Source organism: Anolis carolinensis, chromosome 4, assembly GCF_035594765.1.
Source record: "Anolis carolinensis isolate JA03-04 chromosome 4, rAnoCar3.1.pri, whole genome shotgun sequence".
Classification (NCBI taxonomy): domain Eukaryota; kingdom Metazoa; phylum Chordata; class Lepidosauria; order Squamata; family Dactyloidae; genus Anolis; species Anolis carolinensis.
In genome coordinates, this window is record NC_085844.1 from 132,592,057 (window position 1) to 132,609,442 (window position 17,386).

Sequence of the window (17,386 nt, forward strand, 5' to 3'; positions counted from 1 at the left end):
ATCAAGGTAAAGGTAAAGCTTTCCCCCTGATATTAAGTCTAGTTGTGTCCGACTCTGGGGGTTGGTGCTCATCTCCATTTCTAAGCCAAAGAGCTGGCGTTGTCCGTAGACACCTCCAAGGTCATGTGGTCGGCATGACTGTATGGAGCGCCGTTACCTTCCCAGTTGGCAGAAGATTGATATCAAAGGAAAAACATAATTAACATAATCAATACATAAAACAATACCAAATAAAATCAATCAATCCTTAAATGTTATGGTAATTACAGACGTAAAGTGAATAACAAAACAATCATAAAGTGCTTTCAGTGAAAAAACCAATGGGTCTACAATTTGAACCTTTTGGGTTCTATTATCTATTGGAGCTCCCTCCCTCCTCTATATATATATATAGGGTAGAGTCTCACTTATCCAACAATCGCTTATCCAATATTCTGGATTATTCAATGCATTTTTGTAGTCAATGTTTTCAATGCATTTTGATATTTTGGTGCTAAATTCGTAAATACAGTAATTACTACATAGCATTACTGTGTAATGAACTACTTTTTCTGTCAAATTTGTTGTCTAACATGATGTTTTGGTGCTTAATTTGTAAAATCATAACCTAATTTGATGTTTAATAGGCTTTTCCTTAATGCCTCCTTATTATCCAACATATTCGCTTATCCAACGTTCTGCCGGCCCGTTTATGTTGGATAACTGAGACTCTACTGTATATATAGGAGCCCCTCTATATCTATTGTGGCTCTATTAGGAGCCCCTAGTGGCACAGTGGTTAAACCACTGAGCTGCTGAATTTGCCGGCCGAAAGGTCGGCAATTCGAATCTGGGGAGTGGGGTGAGCTCCTGCTGTTAGCCCCAGCTTCTGCCAACCTAGCAGTTCGAAAACATACAAATGTGAGTAGATCAATAGGTACTGCTCCGGCGGGAAGGTAACGGCGCTCCATGCAGACATGCCGGCCACATGACCTTGGAGGTGTCTATGGGCAACGGCGGCTCTTCGGCCTAGAAATGGAGATGAGTTCCAACCCCCAGAGTCGAACACGACTAGACTTAATGTCAGGGGGAAAACCTATGTATTGTTAGGTTACGTGGGCTTTGCAAGCCTCCCTGAGTCCCTCTTGGGAGATGGTGGTTGGGTAGACTTAATGTCAGGGGGAAACCTATACCTTTATCTATTGGAAAGCTTGGTTAAAGAGCCAAGTTTTTAGGTTGGACCAAAAACATTAGAGAGTAGGGGCCAGCCTAAAGCATACATTAAGCCAAAACCCCAAAAAAAGACAAGAAGTAATATATAACCACTACTGTCACCATCAACCTGCTGCCCTATCAGTGTCATTCTTGGGTCCAAATGCAAGAAGGGTGCACATGTTGATGGCTTTTCCCAAAGTCTGGCCAAGTCCTACCCAACTTTCTGTGCCTTGATTATGCAGTGTCTCCCTCCTTTGGGATCCTAGAGAGATCCTAGAGAGATCCCAGAGAGGGAGGGAAGCTGGTGCCTTTATGGCAGGCAGAGGCCAAGCCTAAGAGACGCGCAGGGGCCTCCCAACCCACGCACCCCCTTCTGCCAGGACATCCTCAAAGCTCTCCCGACCCATTCCCGTGGCTGGCCAAGCTCCTCATAGCTGTGCCAGGACTTCTCTCTCCTCCGTGGGTTCCTTGAGGGGGGAGGTTAAGGCGCCGGTGCTCACCTCCTCCGTGTCCTCCGGCGTGTCCTCCGCGGGGTCCGAGGCTGCTCCTGCCGGGTGAAGTCGTGGCACTTTCTTTCTCTCGCTCGCTGGCTCGCCCGCCCCGGAGTTTGCGGAGCGGCTGTCCCCCCTCCCTCCTTCCAGAGGGGGCGGGGCCGGGCTGTCAATCAAAGGCCCTCAGGGCCAGAAAGAAAGGCCGCCGGGCGACGGAGGGACCAAGGCTGTTTGCAGGCAGGCGCCCCAAACTTGGCACTGGAGAGACAGACCGCATCTGGACTTTCCCACAGAGTTAGATTAGGTAATATCAGATCTCTTCCAGCTCTTATTCTCAGCACTGGTAGGCCACAGGGCTGTGTGTTGGGTCTTCTACAATAGCCAATGGCCAGTTTGGGCCCTCAAGGTGTTTTAGACTTGAGGTAAAGGTTTTCCCCTGACATTAAGTCCAGTCGTGTCCGACTCTGGTGGTTGTTGCTCATCTCAATTTCTAAGCTGAAGAGAACGCGTTGTCCATAGTACAATATAATAATATACAAGCCTCGCTTATACAAGCCTCTGGATTATCCAAGCCATTTTTGTAGTCAATGTTTTCAATATATCGTGATACTTTGGTGCTAAATTCACAAATACAGTCGTTACAACATAAGATTACTGCGTATTGAACTAATTTTTCTGTCAAATTTGTTGTATAACATGATGTTTTGGTGCTTAATTTGTAAAATCATAACCTAATTTGATGTTTAATAGGCTTTTCCTTAATCCCTCTTTATTATCCAAGATATTCGCTTATCCAAGGTTTTGCCGGCCCGTTTAGCTTGGATAAGTGAGACTCTACTGTATATATATATATAGAGGAGGGGGGGAGCTCCAATAGATAATAGAGCCCAAAAGGTTCAAATTGTAGACCCATTGGTTATTTCACTGAAAGCACTTTATGATTTTCTTGTTGTTATTCACTTTACATCTGTAATTACCATGTAGTGCTTATATTGGGGCCCCTGGTGGCACAGTGTGTTAAAGCGCTGAGCTGCTGAACTTGCAGACCAAAAGGTCCCAGGTTCAAATCCCGGGAGCGGAATGAGTGCCCGCTGTTAGCCCCAGCTCCTGCCAACCTAGCAGTTCGAAAACATGCCAATGTGAGTAGATCAATAGGTACCACTCTGGCAGGAAGGTAACGGCGCTCCATGCAGTCATGTCGGCCACATGACCTTGGAGGTGTCTACGGACAACGCCGGCTCTTCGGCTTAGAAATGGAGATGAGCACCAACCCCCAGAGTCGGTCACAACTGGACTTAACGTCAGGGGAAAACCTTTACCTTTACCTAGTGCTTATATTGTGCTATACTAATAATATAATTTATTGTATGTATATATAACTTGTAAGCCGCCCTGAGTCCCCTTCAGGGTGAGAAGGGCGGGATATACATGTCGCTAATAAATAAATAATATAGAAATAGACACCCCCAAGGTCATGTGGCCGGCATGACAGCTTGGAGTGCTGTTATCTTCCCCCTGGAGTGGTAGCTATTGATCTACTCACATTTGCATATTTTCAAACTGCTAGTTTGGCAGAAGCTGGTGCTAACAGCAGGTGCTCACTCCGCACCCCAGATTCAAATCTCAGCGCTTTAACACGCTGTCCCACCGGGACTTTTGGACTTCAGCTCCCACAGTTCCTACCAGCCTACCAGCTAGGGTGCTGTAAGTTTTCTGGGCTGTAAGGTGAGAGTATACAGCCCTGCCATACTCTTTTCCCAGTCTTGAACAACAGACTGGTTCAATTCTTGAAAAGGAGTATGGCAGAGCTATATACTCTCACCCTACCTATTCAACTTGTATGCAGAACACATTATGTGATGTACGGGGCTTGACGAATTCAAGGCTGGAATTAAAATTGCTGGAAGAAACAACCTTAGATATGCAGATGATACCACTCTGATGGCTGAAAGCGAGGAGGAGCTGAAGAGCCTTATCACCAAGGTGAGAGAAGAAAGTGCAAAAGCTGGATTGCAGTTAAACATCAAGTAAATCAAGATTATGGCAACCAGACTGACTGATAACTGGCAAATAGAGAAAACGTGGAGGTGGTGACAAACTTTATATTTCCAGGGGCAAAAATTACTGCAGACGTAGACTGCAGCCAGGAAATTAGAAGATGTTTACTTATTGGGAGGAGAGCAATGGCCAACCTCAATAAAATAGCGAAGAGTAGAGACATCACACTGGCAACGAAGATCCGCATAGTTAAAGCAATGGTATTCCCCATAGTAACTTATGGATGCGAGAGCTGGACCATAAGAAAGGCTGAGCAAAGGAAGATAGACATTTTTGAACTGTGATGTTGGAGGAAAATCCTGAGAGTGCCTTGGACCACAAGAAGATCCAACCAATCCATCCTCCAGGAAATAATGCCCAGCTGCTCACTGGAGGGAAGGACATTAGAGGCAAAGATGAAGTACTTTGGCCACATAATGAGAAGACAGGAAAGCTTGGAAAAGATCATGATGTTCGGGAAAATGAAGGAAAAAGGAAGAGGGGCCAACCAAGGGCAAGGTGGATGGATGTTATCCTTGAAGTGACTGGCTTGACCTTGAAGGAGCTGGGGGTGGCGATGCCGACAGGGAGCTCTGGCATGGGCTGGTCCCTGAGGTCATGAAAGGCCGGAAACAACTGAACGAATAAACAACAACATGGCCGTGTTCCAGAAGCATTATCTCCTGACATTTCACCCACATCTACGGCAGGCATCCTCAGGGGTTGTGAGGTCTGTTAGAAACTAAACAAGTGGGGTTTTTATATCTGTGGAAGGTCCAGGGTGGGAAAAAGAACTCTAATCTGCCCAAGGCAAGTGTAAATGTTGCAATTAATCATCTTGATTATAGTATATGGGAATCCTTTGTTGGGAGGTGTAGTTTCCTGTCCTGATTGTTTCCTGTCTGGAACTCTCGTTTTCTGAGTGTTGTTCTTTATTTGAGCACTGCATTCGGTGGTCCCAATGTAGACTGATGAAGAAACACAACTTACAAACTATCTGCAGACCCACTTAAGAAAATCCAACAAATGCTACATTCAGCAAAGGACAAAAGGAATCCTCTCACCTCTGCAGGAGTCTTCCGTATACCCTGCAGCTGTAGACAAGTCCTGCCAAATAAATATTGGAACACGAGCAAAAAGATGAAGCAGTGTCATTGGACTTTATATGAACGAGACTGTTTCTGATGACCAAGTGAAAGCTCAATTAGTGTAAAATCCACAGACTTCATTGCCGGGATATGTATTTCCTGTGGATAAGAAGAGGCATTTGAGATTTCAACCCAAATGGTTCAGCAGATTTCCCTTGCTAGCCTACTCATTTCATGTACAGGGTGCACTCTGTACACTCTGTAAGTACTGCGTGCTGTTTGGAGGAAAAGTTGGGGTAAAGGTGGTCATCAGAAGCTTGAGACATTGGTGGTTAAATCATTTGTGCAATGGAAAAATCCAATAAAAGTTTTCAATAGACACCAAGAGTACCATCAGAACAACTTGTGCTTGGCTGAAAACTTCTTGCTAATCCACAGTGGAAAACATCTTGATGATAAAGGAAATAAGAAGGAGGAGGAAGAAAACAGAAAGAAACTTCTGCCAATTGTGGGAACTATTGTCCTTTGTAGCCGAAAAGAACTAGCTTAAAGAGAGAGCAATGATTCAGGCAGGACCTATTACCTGTGAAGAATCTTTACACAATGATGCTAATTTCGGGGTCTTGTTGAGATCTTATGCCAGATCAGGAGACACTGACCTGAAAAGTCATGTTGTTGTTTATTCATTCAGTTGCTTCCGACTCTTCGTGACCTCATGGACCAGCCCATCTTGGAGGAAAAAAGTTTCAACAACTCCCAATTTTTTTTAGGCTATGGGCCTGGTTACCACTACTGCACAGAAAATCATTGGTTGCTCTCTCCCCTCTTTGGAAGACTTCTATAATTCCTGCATGACTTCCCTGGATCTAGACGCTATACCCCTATTGATGCAGGCCAGAATCCCGTTGGCTTTTTTAGCTGCCGCATCACATTGTTGGCTCACGTTTAACTTGTTGTCCTCGACGACTCCAAGGTCTTTTTCGCACACACTGCTGTCAAGCCAGGCGTCCCCCATTCTGTATCTATGATTTCCATTTTTTCTGCCGAAGTGAAGTATCTTGCATTTGTCCCTGTTGAACTTCATTTTGTTAGTTTCAGCCCATCTCTCTAGTCTGTCATGTAGGTGAACTACAATTCCTACAAATCCCTCCAAAGACCTCCAATATTTTTTTGCTGGTCATGGGGATTCAGTGTGCCAAGTTAGTTCCAAGTCCATTGTTGGTGGAGTTCAGAGTGCTCTTAGATTGCAATGAACTGTACATCCCAGTACCCACAACTCCTATAAAATCATGGTGAATTATCCCCAGACCTCTCCAGTATGTTCAGTTGCTGATCAATTCCTCTGTTTGCTGTGTGCCATAGAAAAGAAAAGGAAAGGGTTATGTGAGAGGCAGTGGGTGGGGTCATGCAAATTCCACACCAATGGAGAGAGTAAGGAACACTTGGTGTCTGTGATGGAGGAAAAACAGAAAATCTAGATGAAACTGTCCCCGTATGAAAGCTTTCACTTGGGCGGTGGGGAGTATGGTGTTTGTGGTGGACATTGGCAGGGCTCTTGGATATGTTCACGGCACTTGCTGTAACCTGCAAGATCCTTGGAGAGAAGACCTTTGGTGTCTTCTGAGTAGTGGGAGCTATCGCTGTTTGTCGAATTGGGAGCCTGTCTATGTAAGTGGACACCCCAGCCACACACACACATACATATTTTCACTTTTATTATGTGTATAGTACCATTTAGCAGACAGTATAGGATGATAAAACAAGGACAAATAGGCTGAGAGATAGCTTTTGTCTCAGAGCTATGACTATATTGAACTGTGGTTTCACACTGATGTGGCATTCAGGTTTGTGCAGTCGCAACTTTCCTCCTGCACCACACAAAATAGCCCATTCATAGAATAATAGAGTTGGAAGAGACCACATGGGCCATCTAGTCCAACCCCTTGCCATGCAGGAAAAGCACCATCAAAGTATCCCTGACAGATGGCCACCCAGCATCTGTTTAAAAGCCTCCAAGGCGGGAGCTTCCATCACACTTCAATGCAGAGAGTTCCACTGCTGAACAGCTTGTATGGTCAGGAAGTTCTTCCTAATTTTCAGGTGGAATCTTCTTTCCTGTAATTTGAACCCATTGCTCCTTGTCTTAGTTTCAAGGGCAGAAGAAAACAAGCCTTCTCCCTATTCCTTATGGCATCCTTTCACATACTGTATTTATACATGGCTATCATGTCTCCTCTTAACCTTAAAATGCCCAGTTCTTTAAGACGCTACTCATAGAGATTCATGGTCTCCAGGTCTTTGTTCATTTTTGTTACTCTCCTCTGGACAGCTTCCAGCTTGTCAACATCTCTTTGTGGTGCCCAGAATTGGACACAGTATTCCCGGTGAGGTCTAATGATAGCTGAATAGAGAGGCACCATGACTTCTCTTGGTCTAGACCAGGGGTCCCCAAACTAAGGCCCGGGGGCCGGATGCGGCCCTCCAAGGTCATTTACCTGGCCCCCACCCTCAGTTTTATAATATATTTTTATATCAGTTTTAATAATATAATATATTGTATATACATATAATATTGATAAAAATATTATAATGTTATACATTATGATACTAATAATAATACTACCATATAATAATATTAATTATATGTTATATATTACATATAGTATTACAGTATAGTGGTATAGTTCAATATAGTAATGTATAATGCTAATATTGTGCTATGCTAATAATATAATATATTGGATGTACATACAGCTGTTCTGAGTCCCCTTCGGGGTAAGAAGGGTGGGATATAAATGTAGTAAATAATTAATTAATTAATTTTAGACTTAGGCTCACCTGAATTTTGAAATGACTTGAAGGCACACAACAACAACAACAATCCTAATTAACTTGACTATCTCCTTGGCCAGTAGCAGGCCCACACTTTCCATTGAAATCCTGATATGTTTATGTTGGTTAAGATTGTTTTCATTTTTAAATATTGTATTGTTCTTTCATTGTTGTTGTTGTTTTGCACTACAAATAAGACATGTGCAGTGTGCGTAGGAATTTGTTCGTATTTTTTTAAAATGATAATTCAGCCCCTCAACAGTCTGAAGGATTGTAGACCGGCCCTTTGCTTTAAAAGTTTGAGGACCCCTGGTCTAGACACTAGACTTCTTTTGATGCAAGCCTAAAATCCCATTGGCTTTTTAGCTGCTGTGTTACACCGTTGACTCATGTTCATGTCCATGGAGGCTCCAAGATCCTTTTCACATGGACTGTTGTCGAACGAGGCATCACCCATTTTGTATCTTTGTATTTCATTTTTCTGCCTAAGTGTAATATCTTACATTTGCCTTGTTGAAATTGTTAGTTTTAGCCCAGCAATCTAAAACTAACAAAATGAATTTCAACAAGAACAAATGTACAATTCTCATAACTTTTGAAGACAGGCCGCAGTGTGTTTCCAGATATCCATTGGCTTTTCTTAGGCAAGAGGTGGTTTTGCTGGTTCTTCTGAAATGTAGCCGACAGCACCTGCTATTCCTTCACAGTCTCCTCTTCTAGTACTAACCTTGCTTAGCTTCCGAGATCAGAGGGAATCACATATAGCACAAACAAAAGAAGGTGGTTGTTGCAGCTTCCCTGTGAAGGAGACACTTGCCAGCAGCCCTGCTGAATTTCTGCAAGCTCAGGGCTGTGGCTTCCTTATTGAGTCTAATCACTTTGTGATGTAGTTTCCCTCTCTTCCTACTGCATTCTGCCTCCCTTTTATTGTTACATTCATTCAAGCCATTTCCAACTGGTTGATCGGCAATTTCAACCCCAGTCATAGAATCATAGAGTTGAAAGAGACCACATGGGCCATCTAGTCCAACCCCCCACCATCCAGGAAAAGCACAAAGTATTCCCGACAGATGGCCATCCAGCTACAGAGTACTGGTCTACAGAGTAATTGTCCAACACTCAAACACCATAGTAGCTCTCCTACTTGACCTTACTCTAACACAATGGTTCTCAACCTAATGCCATGACCCCTTAACACAGTTCCTCATGTTGTGGTGACTCCCAACCATAACATTATTTTCATTGCTACTTCATAACTGTTATTTTGCTACTGTTATAAATTGTAATGTAAATATCTATATACAGGATGTATTTTCGTTCACTGGACCAAATTTGGCACAAATGCCCGATACTCCCAAATTTGAATCTTGAAGTGGTTGGGGGGATTGATTTTGTCATTTGGGAGTTGTAGTTTCTGGGATTTATAGTTCCCCTACCATCAAAGAGCATTCTGAACTCCACCAACGATAGAATTGGGCCAACCTTCCCACACAGAACCCCCATGACCAACAGAAAATATTGGAGGGATTTGGGAAGAATTGACAGTGATTTAGGGGAGATGTAGTTCACCTACCTCCAGAAAGCACAGGAGAGCCTTGGCGACCCCTTTGACACCCCCCTCACAACCTTCCAGGGGTCCTGACCCCCTGGTTGAGAAATGCTGCTCTAACACTATGTAACATTATTTTTGTTCCTAGGTTATAAATCTCATTTCCTAATTAAATCTAGCATAAAAACATGGGGAATTGTTATTAAACTGCAAAATCTTTGGTTTTGTGGGACATCCTGCAGCACAATATCCCATAGAGTCTCAACCAATTCAACATAGTTTGTGGCAGCCACAAAAACAAAGTTTCTGGAGTATAACAACTATTTTCAAAGTGAGAACTGCACGATTAAACGGGAAATTTATTTATTTATTTATTTACAGCATTTATATTCCGCCCTTCTCACCCCGAAGGGGACTCAGGGCGGATCACATTGCACACATAAAGGCAAACATTCAATGCCATAACATAGAACAGAGACAGAGACAAGACACAGGCACGGGCTGGCCTTGAACTCATGTCAGAGTGATTTGTTGCAGCTGGCTTGCTATCCAGCCTGCGCCACAGCCCGGAAACATCACTTTCAAACCAGGAACATATTTTTTTCAAATTTTGTTACATTGTGTAATATTTTCAGTGAAATAGGTTGCTTGGTAGTTCAGAAAATTCTAGGTCCCAAGGAGTGGGTTTATGTTTCAGAGCTTAATTTGAATTCAGGTTTTTGCCTGAAAAAATGGTATGAGACCCTCACAACAAAAATTGGTGTCAAAAGTCTTGGGATGTGGAAGGCACACACCATTTGAAATAAATCCCCTTTTAATATTATATCTGTTATTATCCCTAAATGCCTCAAAACCATCTGGAACATAACAGAAAGGCCCAGAAGTTAAGGAAGACAAAGCCAATTAAAGGTGACCAGTTAAATGTGACTAGGGGCCCTTCCAGACAGGCCCTATATCCCAGGTTCTGATCCCAGGTTTTCTGTTTATCCCATATTATCTGGCTGTGTTGATTTATATAATCCGGTTTAAAGTGGAAAACCTGGGAAAAGATCCTGGGATATAGGGCCTGTCTAGAAGAGCCCTAGATGTGTGTGATGCTGCAAGAAGAATAACTTCCCCAGAAGTCATAGCCTTCAAACCATGTTCCAGAAAATCGCCGATATTTCTAACCCTAAGTAGACAACCAAATTAAACAGGATTAAACTATTTTCCAGTAAATGGCCCAGCACACTGATTTTCCTATTATCTGAACCAACTAAATTCACCATGCACACATAATCTGACAGGGGCAATGCAGGAAGCCACAAAACAGAATCCCATTCTCATAGCCTTAACATGTACATTTCTATATCAGTAGATTCCAGTAATGCAAAATACAGTAGAGTCTCACTTATCCAAGGTTCTGGATTATCCAACGCATTTTTGTACAACGCAATCAATGCATTGTGATGTTTTGGTGCTAAATTCGTAAATACAGTAATTACTACATAGCATTACTGCGTATTGAACTACTTTTTCTGTCAAATTTGTTGTATAACATGATGTTTTGGTGCTTAATTTGTAAAATCATAACCTATTTTGATGTTTAATAGGCTTTTTCTTAATCTCTCCTTATTATCCAACATATTCGCTTATCCAATGTTCTGCCGGCCCGTTTATGTTGGATAAGTGAGACTCTACTGTAATCCCTGTTCAGACATGGAAACTCACTCATTATACTTTCTGAGTCTCAGAAGAAGACAAAGAATGCCCAGAAAACCTTGCAAATTGGTTGCCATAAGTCGGAAGTGACATGAAAGCACACAACAGTGAGCTTTAATATTTGGTATGTGCAGTCCATGGTCTGTGCCAAAACCTGCTCTTGGTCTTATTTTTCCATAAAGAATTTATGTTCTATTTTCAATGATTTATTTTATGTCTTGTGTTCACCATCTGGTGACTTTCAGTTATTCAGTTGCCTGAAGAATATATTTGCAACAAAAGTCTGCAAAATTTGGTGAGTCACTTTCCTGCTTCCTTTCTTGATCCTCTGCCAAATTTTCCAAAACTGTTTATCTTTGCTCTGTCTACTACTTTTTAATTCCAATTATTATCAATGTCTTCTGTAGTGCTTCCTGGACACAGCATATAATTGTTTGGTTTCTTCTTCTGTCTCTATAGTTGGAATATAATCTTGGATTTAGACATATTTATAGGTTTTCCATTAAATTATATTAATATTATTTTGTCAGACTTTGTACCCACTTTTGTGTGCTTCATTATAAACGGCACTATATTTCTTCTTAGATTTTTCTTTCAGGCTACTTTAATTTGCTCAGGCTACATACTGCAATGTTTGTTCATTCCATTCCTTGTTTGCCATTGGATTTTTAATAATTCCCGATTTATGGTTCTTACATCACACATTCCTGTTTATTCATTATGCAACATCAGACTTTCATTTGAGATGTCATCACTTCACAACTCAGACTAGTTGCATCATTAGACAGTCATTCTTCTGCAATTTGTATTTCCCTTCTTCAGAATGCTTGGGACCAGATTTATTTGGATTTTGAATTGTTTTCAGATTTTGGACATAAGTGCATAGAGATATCTTGGAGATGGGGCTCTGATCTAAACATGATATTCATTTATATTTCATATATGCCTTATACACGTGGCCTTTTAAATAATTTTGTGCATGAAATAAACTGTACAGAAAGCAAAGGTGTCACTGTCTTAGTTGTTGGGGGTTGTAGAAATAAATAAATACAGTAGAGTCTCGCTTATCCAACCTTCACTTATCCACCGTTCTGTATTATCCAACGCAGTCTGTCTCCCACCCAGATCCACAGCTGTTTCTCTAGACAGCAACCTCACAGCAGGCCAATACACCCAACAACAACACAAGTGTAGCCACACTTCCAGACAGACTTGTTGTAAAACATGATGTTTTTGGTGCTTAATTTGTAAAATTATAATGTAATTTGACATTTAATAGGCTTTTCCTTAATCCCTCCTTATTATCCAACATTTTCACTTATCCAACATTCTTGCCAGCCTGTTTATGTTGGATAAGTGAGACTCTACTGTAGAAGCTTTATCACAGTTTCTGAATCAAGATTAACCCTGCAATGTAATAAATTCTCACTCAGGCTGGGGAACAAGTAACAGTATCTTTACTTCAGTCCAAAATATCAAACAGGGCAACAATATATATTTCAATCTTTCTGAATTCACACAGAGAACATAGGGAATGAACAGTCTCTTTAAACAGTCTTTAAATATGCCTCATTTGCCTTATGAATAATTAGACTTCAGAGAGTATAGCAGCCATTTCCTTCCTGACCATTTCCAGTCAGCTGCTCTCCTCCCTCTCTGAGATGAAAGTGACAGTTAAAACCGTTTGTTTCAGCACCAAGCTAGAGATAGCAGCCAATCGGAATTCTGGCTCCTGACTGATTCAGCCAATCAGCTGTCGACACATGTCCTTTCCAGTCAACTCACCATATCATAGTGTCTCTTTTACAAATCCTCACATTAGTCACCCATATGGACAATTTTAAATTTTGGGATATTTCTGAATGTAGAATTTTAGAGAAGAGATGCTCAACCTGTCCTTGTTGCCTTCTCTTTTCCAGTAATTGATGGGGTGCCTTCTTATTGGGGGTCTCATTTTGGATTACCCAGTCATATGGTTTTCATGGCAAAAGGCATTTTTAAATTATTATTATTATTTTATTGTGGTATGTGTGTATGTATGTATACACACGCACACACACATACACAGAGAAACATACAATCTTGATATTCCACAATCAAAATAGAAGTATTTTCCCCAGTCTTGCCACCTCCCCATTCCCACCCATGAACCCCCACCCTTGACTTCTCCTTACATGATATGATGGTACAGGAATACTATTGGCTATTTATACCTCAGTATAATCAAGCATGTAATCATTTCCTTGATTTCACCAGCTATTCTATTATCACTCAGAAGCCTATTAATCTTATAGATAGCCATCTGTCTGAAGCTCTCAAAAGTACTCATTTTATTTTCTTCATTATCTTGTATCCTGTTTTACATTGTTTCCCTTCTTTCTTTCTTTCTTTCTTTCTTTCTTTCTTTCTTTCTTTCTTTCTTTCTTTCTTTCTTTCTCTCTTTCTCTCTCTCTTTCTTTCTCCCTCCCTCCCTCCCTCTTCCCCTTGGGAACAGTTTAGTAATCTTACTATACTTATTATATTTGTTGAATCATGAGGATAATCTTATTTAATTCCTTATATTCATCTTTCCCCTTTATTCTGGAAATGAGACCCATCCATTTTGCCTCCCGGGTCTTTTTGGTTTGGCCCGTTCTATAATAGCTCCTCCTTTCACTAATATAGTCTTGGGGTAGATAGTCGGCTAAATAATTATACCAAGTTTTTGTATCCCATTTCTTTTGGTCCTTCCAACCTAGGGCGACTGAGGCTTTAATTGCATCTAACATGTGTTTTATTATTTCCCCCATTCTTTAAATTCCCCATTGCCTTCCATTTTTATGAACAAAAAATTGTGTTTTGTTCCAATCTATTTTTATCTCTGATAGTGCTTCCATTTCCTTCTTAATTATATTATAGATTCTTTGAATTTTTCATTTTCCCACCACATGTGGGTGCATGTTCCGGTTTTCCCACAATTATGCCAGCATTGTTTTGGGCAGCTTCTCATTATACGAGCCAATTGCACAGGAGTTCTATACCATTTTGTAAGTATTTTCCGTTGCATTTCCTTAATCTTTAAATGTTTTATTTCATTCATTGATTTTATCCAATTGTCTATTTCTCTCTCGCTGCAATTTAATTCCTCCTTCCAGAATTCTATCAGGGTATATTTTGTGTTATATTGTTTTTCTGTGCAAAAGGCATTGAGAAGTGATTTATCATAGAGTCAGAAGAGACCACAAGTGCCACGCAAGAACACACAAAGAAATCACCCAATCTCAGTTTGAATACCTCCAAAGGAGATATCTAAGGAAATGTATCTACTGTCCAGAAGATCTTATCATCAGGAAATTCTTCCTAATTTTTAGATGGAACCTTCTTTCTCACAATTTGACTCAGTTGCTCCATATTCTAGTCTCCAGAGCAGCTGAAAACGAGCTTGCTCACTCCTCAATTTGACATTCTTTCAAATATTTTCAAATATTATCCTCCCAGTATTGTGCCCAGAACTAAGCATAGTATTCTTGGTGAGGTTTGACTAAACCACAGTGTTTGCAAGAGCTAAAATGCCACTGCCACTGTCCCTGACAAGTTCTTATTCCTGCTGCTGACTGCATTTTCTCTGCTGCGATCACTATTGGAACTATCTGTTTTCTTCTGCTGATAATGGCTGTTACTTCCTGAAGGGGATGGGTGCATCTTCAACATGGTAATGGTTTAACAGACTTTAGCCTCCTGATAGCTTTGTTGTCAGTCTCCCTGACACACTCAGCCCCCCTCTCTTTGTTAAAGTGCACATCCAAGAGAGAGGGGGCTTAGCTCTACACATAAAGATTTATGCAATTGTTCCAGTTGTTCAGTGGTAGGAAGACTGGAATTAGTGAAGCATTTTCAGATTATGTCAACTTCTGAACAGGAGGAGATAATAGTTTAATCCAAATTCGCATCAGGAAATACTGGAGGTTTGCCATTGGATTAGTCAGGCAAAGGCTCAGGGGGGAAGCATATCCCATATGGTCCTTCTAAAAGGATTGGTTGCTCGGGAAGAACAACTGCCTCCTGATAAGGCTCCATTGGAGACACAATTCAATGAATTTCCAGGTACAAAGGAAGGTAGTAAGCTTTTCTTGAGAAAAGAGAAGTGCAAATTTCTACTGAGTGAGACCTGAGTGTTCTGCCCCCACACTAGCTATTTCTTTGGAACGTGTCTGTGATGCGGGGAACAGATTGAATGCTACACATTTGAAGTAGAAACAACAAGTTTTACTGCCCGTCTTTGTGAAGGGAGTTAAAGTCCTTGAAGCACAACCACAGTTCTGACTAGATGTTACTTTAATATAGCTTCAATTGGATCTCAATCTGTTCTATTTCTGACATGTGTCTTTACTTTTATATAGCATTGTGTGTGGCTTCAACGTGACTTTTGTGACTTGCATGAATTCGATGTAACATGTGTAACTTTGACATGACTTGTGTAACTTCGATGTGATGTTCTATTTTGTGGTTCTTCCACTTTCCTTACTTTTCACCTTCCAGTACCACACTGCCTGACTCCTCAAGAAGCTAGAAGGGACTTGGCTAAGGCTCCACCCCTGAAAGGAGTCTTAAAGGGACAGGGTGAGGGAGGTTTCAAAAACAAGGAGGAAGAAGCTATCTAGAGTAACCCCACAAACTATACATAAAATGCTAATCTCTTTCAGTCAAATGAGGGCTTGACGGGAGTAAACAGTGAGAAATCTTGCAGAGGCATGATGGTTACTGTCCAGCTTCTATTTAATGTTCTTGTTTTAAAAAATAAAACACAGGGGGGAATCTCCCTAGATTTAGGCAAACGACCCAGGAATATATGACAAATTACTAGAGAAGGAGTTTAAGGACCTCATCCCAACAACAGCAGGAAAGTGGAGGAAACTGTCTTACCCTGTTCCCTCCCATCTTTCCCTGTCTTCTATAATGGGCAAGCCATCCCACCTCCTTTATGCAATGAGGTCTGTCTTTCTACTGCTTTCTTCTGTTTGTAGTTGGGTAACGCCTGACTTCTGAAGATGGCTTTAGAGCTGTTTCCATGTGTTGCAGAAATGGGCCCCCGTGGAGTCCCACCAGAAGTGCCCCTACATCATATGATGGCCCCTGTGGGATTCCATTTCTTTACGCTAACTATAACTGCTTAGTACATGGTCTAATGGCAACATTGCAGTGCTTCATAATAGTGTCTGTTCATTATGTATTAATGTCTGTTTCTCTCTTAAGAACTCTTAGATATTTGTCCCAAAATATTTGAATGCAATTTCTCCTGGTGAGTCCCAATTCTGGCCAAATTAATACTGTTTTCAGAAACCATGTATTTTTTCTGTGCATAATTAATAGAATTTGTACAGAAATATTTTGCACCAAAAAGTAGGTTTCCGTGCATATGTGGTTGTGGTTGAGAGCCTGCCCTTTTGCTGTTGATTTTTTTCCACACATACACACAAAACAATTTTCACACAAAAACACTACCTGCATTTTTGTGCAAGACTGCTAAGGTTTTTGATGCAAAAATAGTACATTTGTACAAAAAACAATGGCCATCTGGAAATAATGCATATGTATTTCACATTTTGCGTGAAAATCATGAAAAACCTGGGTGGTGATTACCTAAACTACACAGTACTGGGATTTTGTTGTCTAGTTGCTGCAGTTTGAAGTTAGCTTCGGACTGCATCAAATAGTTAATGTAAATGGAACCACAGTCGTATTTTGAGAATGCTTGGATTTCTTTAACCCATAATAATAAGTCTATGAGACAGATTCTTATGAAAAGATGACTAACTGCAACCATTCTGCCCATGATTGAGCTGTTTAAAGAACATGGCCCTCCATTTCCAAACTATTTTTCAGCTTACTTGAAGAAGGTATGCCCTATATATAACAGTTGTGTGCATACCAGTTTCCAGCCCTGGTTAAATGAAAGACCTCACAACCGCTGAGGATGCCTGCCATAGATGTGGGCGAAACGTCAGGAGAGAATACTTCTAGAACATGGCCATACAGCCTGGAAAACATACAACAACCCAGATGAAAGATTATTTATGATATTGTTCAATATAAATTATGTGATTCTAGGGCTCATTCATTGTTACATCTTTCGAGGCCAAGAGCTGTTAGTTGTTGGTTGATTAATATTTGTCAATTGTTTGCAGATTATATGAAATCCATTACAAATTTAAGCATGGCAACTTATTTTAAGAAAAATCATTTGATAGTGCCTAGCACATAGTGGCTAGCACAGTGGATTAAACCGCCAGCGCCAGCTACAGAAGATCTTGCTGTCCAGAAGGGGTGAGCTCTCGCCATTACCCCAGGTTCTGCTAACCTAGCAGTTAGAAAACAGCAATGTGAGAAAATAAATAGGTACTGTTTTGGCAGGGAGGTAAAGGGCCCCCCTGACAAACATGCTGGCAATTCAACCAGGTAGGCGTTCATGGATGGCAGGCTCCTCAGCATGGAAAAATGAAACAACAGCACCTCCC

General features: G+C 41.2%; 1 protein-coding gene across 3 annotated transcripts in view; it reads right to left on the reverse strand.

Annotated features, from left to right (window-relative positions):
- Positions 1–1,807, reverse strand: part of rrbp1 (ribosome binding protein 1) — a 51,174-nt gene extending 49,367 nt beyond the window's left edge. For 2 of the 3 annotated variants that reach the window (XM_062977826.1, XM_062977824.1), the window contains exon 1: positions 1,695–1,807. The gene's annotated coding sequence lies outside the window, so the exon portion shown is untranslated. The remainder of the gene's footprint in view (positions 1–1,694) is intronic. The other variant, XM_062977825.1, reaches the window with a different exon arrangement.
- Positions 1,808–17,386: the final 15,579 nt, after the last annotated feature.